This window comes from Camellia sinensis, chromosome 12 (genome assembly GCF_055761805.1).
Source record: "Camellia sinensis isolate YWXY chromosome 12, ASM5576180v1, whole genome shotgun sequence".
NCBI lineage: Eukaryota > Viridiplantae > Streptophyta > Magnoliopsida > Ericales > Theaceae > Camellia > Camellia sinensis.
In genome coordinates, this window is record NC_138972.1 from 21,017,227 (window position 1) to 21,023,472 (window position 6,246).

Below are 6,246 nucleotides of genomic sequence, written 5' to 3' on the forward strand. Positions count from 1 at the left end.
ATAGCGCGATAAAATGCGTGCAAAATGTAAGTAATGTGCACAAAACTGCGCAATGAGGTGCGCAAGATAGCGCGATAAAATGCGTGCAACATGCAAGGAATGTGCATAAAACAGTGCAATGAGGTGCGCAAGATAGCGCGATAAAATGCATGCAAAATGCAAGTAATGTGTAGAAAATAGCGCGATGAGGTGTGCAAGATAGCGCGATAAAATGCATGCAAAATGCAAGTAATGTGCACAAAACAGTGCAATGAGGTGCATAAGATAGCTTGATAAAATGGACGCAAAATGCAAGTAGTGTGCACAAAACTGCGCAATGAGGTGTGCAAGATGGCGCGATAAAATGCATGCTAAATGCTAGTAGTGTGCACAAGACTGCGCAATGCGGTGCGCAAGATAGGGCGATAAAATGCCTGCAAAATGTAAGTAATGGGCACAAAATAGTGCAGTGAGGTGCGCAAGATAGCGCGATAAAATGCATGCAAAATGCAAGTAATGTGCAGAAAACAGCGCGATGAGGTGCGCAAGATAGCGCGATAAAATGCATGCAAAATGCAAGTAATGTGCACAAAATAATGCAATGAGGTGCGCAAGATAGCGCGATAAAATGCGTGCAAAATGCAAGTAATGTACCAAAGATAGTGCAATGAGGTGCGCAAGATAGCGCGATAAAATGCATGCAAAATGCAAGTAGTGTGCACAAAACTGTGCAATGAGGTGCGCAGGATAGCGCGATAAAATTCGTGCAAAATGTAAGTAATGTGCACAAAACAGTGCAATGAGGTGCGCAAGATAGCGCGATAAAATGCATGCAAAATGCAAGTAGTGTGCACAAAACTGCGCAATGAGGTGCGCAATATGGCGCGATAAAATGCATGCAAAATGCATATAGTGCGCACAAAATTGCGCAATGAGGTGCGCAAGATAGCGCGATAAAATGCGTGCAAAATGCAAGTAATGTGCACAAAACAGGGCAATGAGGTGCGCAAGATAGCGCCATAAAATGCCTGCAAAATGCAAGTAATGTGCAGAAAACAGCGCGATGAGGCGCGCAAGATAGCGCGACAAAATGCATGCAAAATGCAAATAATGTGCACAAAACAGTGCAATGAGGCGCGTCAGATAGCTTGTTAAAATGCATGCAAAATGCAAGTAGTGTGCAAAAAACTGCGCAATGAGGTGTGCAAGATGGCGCGATAAAATACTTGCAAAATGCAAGTAGTGTGCACAAAACTGCGCAATGAGATAGGCAAGATTGCGCGATAAAATGCGTGCAAAATGTAAGTAATGTGCACAAAATAGTGCAATGAGGTGCGCAAGATAGCGCGATATAATGCATGCAAAATGCAAGAAATGTGCAGAAAACAGCGCGATGAGGTGCACAAGATAGCGCGATAAAATGCAAGCAAAATGCAAGTAATGTGCACAAAACAGTGCAATGAGGTGCGCAAGATAGCGCGATAAAATGCAAGCAAAATGCAAGTAATGTACCTAAAACAGTGCAATGTGGTGCGCAAGATAGCCTAATAAAATGCTTGCAAAATGCAAGTAGTGTGCACAAAACTACGCAATGAGGCGGGCAAGATAGCGCGATAAAATGCGTGTAAAATGTAAGTAATGTGCACAAAACCGGGCAAGGAGGTGCGCAAGATAGCACGATAAAATGCATGCAAAATGCAAGTAGTGTACACAAAACTGCGCAATGAGGTGCGCATGATGGCGCGATAAAATGCATGCAAAATGCAAGTAGTGTGCACAAAACTGCGCGATCCGGTGCGCAAGATGGCGCGATAAAATGCATGCAAAATGCCAGTAGTGTGCACAAAACTGCGCAATGGGGTACGGAAGATGGTGCGATAAAATGCATGCAAAATGGAAGTAGTGTGCACAAAACTACGCAATGAGGTGCGCAAGATAGCGCGATAAAATGCGTGCAAAATGGAAGTAGTGTGCACAAAACTGCGCAATGATGTGCGCAAGATGCCGCGATGAAATGCGTGCAAAATGCAAGTAGTGTGCACAAAACTACGCAATGAGGTGCGCAAGATGGTGTGATAAAATGCATGCAAAATGCAAGTAGTGTGCACAAAACTGCGCAATGAGGTGCGCAAGATAGCACGATAAAATGCGTGCAAAATGCAAGTAATGTGCACAAAACAGTCCGACAAGGAGCGCAAGATATCGCGATAAAATGCATGCAAAATGGAAGTAGTGTGCACAAAACTGCGCAATGAGGTGCGCAAGATAGCGCGATAAAATGCGTGCAAAATGTAAGTAATGTGCACAAAAAGTGCAATTAGGTGCGCAAGATAGCGCGATAAAATGCATGCAAAATGCAAGTAGTGTGCACAAAACTGCGCAATGAGGTGGGCAAGATGGCGCGATAAAATGCATGCAAAATGCAAGCAGTGTGCACAAAACTGCGCAACGAGGTGAGCAAGATAGCGCGATAAAATGCGTGCAAAATGCAAGTAATGTGCACAAAACAGGGCAATGAGGTGCGCAAGATAGCGCGATAGAATGCATGCAAAATGCAAGTAGTGTGCACAAAACTGCGCAATGAGGTGGGCAGGATGGCGCGATAAAATGCAAGCAAAATGCAAGTAGTGTGCACAAAACTGCGCAACGAGGTGAGCAAGATAGCGCGATAAAATGCGTGCAAAATGCAAGTAATGTGCACAAAACAGGGCAATGAGGTGCGCAAGATAGCGCGATAAAATGCATGCAAAATGCAAGTAGTGTGCACAAAACTGCGCAATGAGGTGCGCAAGATAGCGCGATAAAATGCATGCAAAATGCAAGTAGTGTGCACAAAACTGCGCAATGAGGTGCGCAGGATAGCGCGATAAAGTGCGTGCAAAATGTAAGTAATGTGCACAAAACAGTGCAATGAGGTGCGCAAGATAGCGCGATAAAATGCATGCAAAATGCAAGTAGTGTGCACAAAACTGCGCAATGGGGTGCGCAAGATGGCGCGATAAAATGCATGCAAAATGCATATAGTGTGCACAAAACTGCGCAATGAGGTGCGCAAGATAGCGCGATAAAATGCGTGCAAAATGCAAGTAATGTGCGCAAAACAGGGCAATGAGGTGCGCAAGATAGCGCCATAAAATGCCTGCAAAATGCAAGTAATGTGCAGAAAACAGCCCGATGAGGTGCGCAAGATAGCGCGACAAAATGCAAATAATGTGCACAAAACAGTGCAATGAGGCGCATAAGATAGCTTGTTAAAATGCATGCAAAATGCAAGTAGTGTGCACAAAACTGCGCAATGAGGTGTGCAAGATGGCGCGATAAAATGCTTGCAAAATGCAAGTAGCGTGCACAAAACTGCGCAATGAGATGGGCAAGATTGCGCGATAAAATGCGTGCAAAATGTAAGTAATGTGCACAAAATAGCGCAATGAGGTGCGCAAGATAGCGCGATAAAATGAATGCAAAATGCAAGTAATGTGCAGAAAACAGCGCGATGAGGTGCGCAATATAGCGCGATAAAATGCAAGCAAAATGCAAGTAATGTGCACAAAACAGTGCAATGAGGTGCGCATGATAGCGCGATATAATGCATGCAAAATGCAAGAAATGTGCAGAAAACAGCGCGATGAGGTGCGCAAGATAGCGCGATAAAATGCAAGCAAAATGCAAGTAATGTGCACAAAACAGTGCAATGAGGTGCGCAAGATAGCGCGATAAAATGCAAGCAAAATGCAAGTAATGTACCTAAAACAGTGCAATGTGGTGCGCAAGATAGCCCAATAAAATGCTTGCAAAATGCAAGTAGTGTGCACAAAACTACGCAATGAGGCGGGCAAGATAGCGCGATAAAATGCGTGTAAAATGTAAGTAATGTGCACAAAACCGGGCAAGGAGGTGCGCAAGATAGCACGATAAAATGCATGCAAAATGCAAGTAGTGTACACAAAACTGCGCAATGAGGTGCGCATGATGGCGCGATAAAATGCATGCAAAATGCAAGTAGTGTGCACAAAACTGCGCGATCCGGTGCGCAAGATGGCGCGATAAAATGCATGCAAAATGCCAGAAGTGTGCACAAAACTGCGCAATGGGGTACGGAAGATGGTGCGATAAAATGCATGCAAAATGGAAGTAGTGTGCACAAAACTACGCAATGAGGTGCGCAAGATAGCGCGATAAAATGCGTGCAAAATGGAAGTAGTGTGCACAAAACTGCGCAATGATGTGCGCAAGATGCCGCGATGAAATGCGTGCAAAATGCAAGTAGTGTGCACAAAACTACGCAATGAGGTGCGCAAGATGGTGCGATAAAATGCATGCAAAATGCAAGTAGTGTGCACAAAACTGCGCAATGAGGTGCGCAAGATAGCGCGATAAAATGCGTGCAAAATGCAAGTAATGTGCACAAAACAGTCCGACAAGGAGCGCAAGATATCGCGATAAAATGCATGCAAAATGGAAGTAGTGTGCACAAAACTGCGCAATGAGGTGCGCAAGATAGCGCGATAAAATGCGTGCAAAATGTAAGTAATGTGCACAAAACAGTGCAATTAGGTGCGCAAGATAGCGCGATAAAATGCATGCAAAATGCAAGTAGTGTGCACAAAACTGCGCAATGAGGTGGGCAAGATGGCGCGATAAAATGCATGCAAAATGCAAGCAGTGTGCACAAAACTGCGCAACGAGGTGAGCAAGATAGCGATAAAATGCGTGCAAAATGCAAGTAATGTGCACAAAACAGGGCAATGAGGTGCGCAAGATAGCGCGATAGAATGCATGCAAAATGCAAGTAGTGTGCACAAAACTGCGCAATGAGGTGGGCAGGATGGCGCGATAAAATGCAAGCAAAATGCAAGTAGTGTGCACAAAACTGCGCAACGAGGTGAGCAAGATAGCGCGATAAAATGCGTGCAAAATGCAAGTAATGTGCACAAAACAGGGCAATGAGGTGCGCAAGATAGCGCGATAAAATGCATGCAAAATGCAAGTAGTGTGCACAAAACTGCGCAATGAGGTGCGCAAGATAGCGCGATAAAATGCATGCAAAATGCAAGTAGTGTGCACAAAACTGCGCAATGAGGTGCGCAGGATAGCGCGATAAAGTGCGTGCAAAATGTAAGTAATGTGCACAAAACAGTGCAATGAGGTGTGCAAGATAGCGCGATAAAATGCATGCAAAATGCAAGTAGTGTGCACAAAACTGCGCAATGGGGTGCGCAAGATGGCGCGATAAAATGCATGCAAAATGCATATAGTGTGCACAAAACTGCGCAATGAGGTGCGCAAGATAGCGCGATAAAATGCGTGCAAAATGCAAGTAATGTGCGCAAAACAGGGCAATGAGGTGCGCAAGATAGCGCCATAAAATGTCTGCAAAATGCAAGTAATGTGCAGAAAACAGCCCGATGAGGTGCGCAAGATAGCGCGACAAAATGCAAATAATGTGCACAAAACAGTGCAATGAGGCGCATAAGATAGCTTGTTAAAATGCATGCAAAATGCAAGTAGTGTGCACAAAACTGCGCAATGAGGTGTGCAAGATGGCGCGATAAAATGCTTGCAAAATGCAAGTAGCGTGCACAAAACTGCGCAATGAGATGGGCAAGATTGCGCGATAAAATGCGTGCAAAATGTAAGTAATGTGCACAAAATAGCGCAATGAGGTGCGCAAGATAGCGCGATAAAATGAATGCAAAATGCAAGTAATGTGCAGAAAACAGCGCGATGAGGTGCGCAATATAGCGCGATAAAATGCAAGCAAAATGCAAGTAATGTGCACAAAACAGTGCAATGAGGTGCGCAAGATAGCGCGATAAAATGCGAGCAAAATGCAAGTAATGTACCTAAAACAATGCAATGTGGTGCGCAAGATAGCCCAATAAAATGCTTGCAAAATGCAAGTAGTGTGCACAAAACTACGCAATGAGGCGGGCAAGAAAGCGCGATAAAATGCGTGTAAAATGTAAGTAATGTGCACAAAATCGGGCAAGGAGGTGCGCAAGATAGCACGATAAAATGCATGCAAAATGCAAGTAGTGTGCACAAAACTACGCAATGAGGTGCGCATGATGGTGTGATAAAATGCATGCAAAATGCAAATAGTGTGCACAAAACTGCGCAATGAGTTGCGCAAGATCGCACGATAAAATGCATGCAAAATGCAAGTAGTGTGCACAAAACTGCGCGGTGAGGTGCGCAAGATGGCGCGATAAAATGCATGCAAAATGCCAGTAGTGTGCACAAAACTGCGCAATGGGGTGCGCAAGA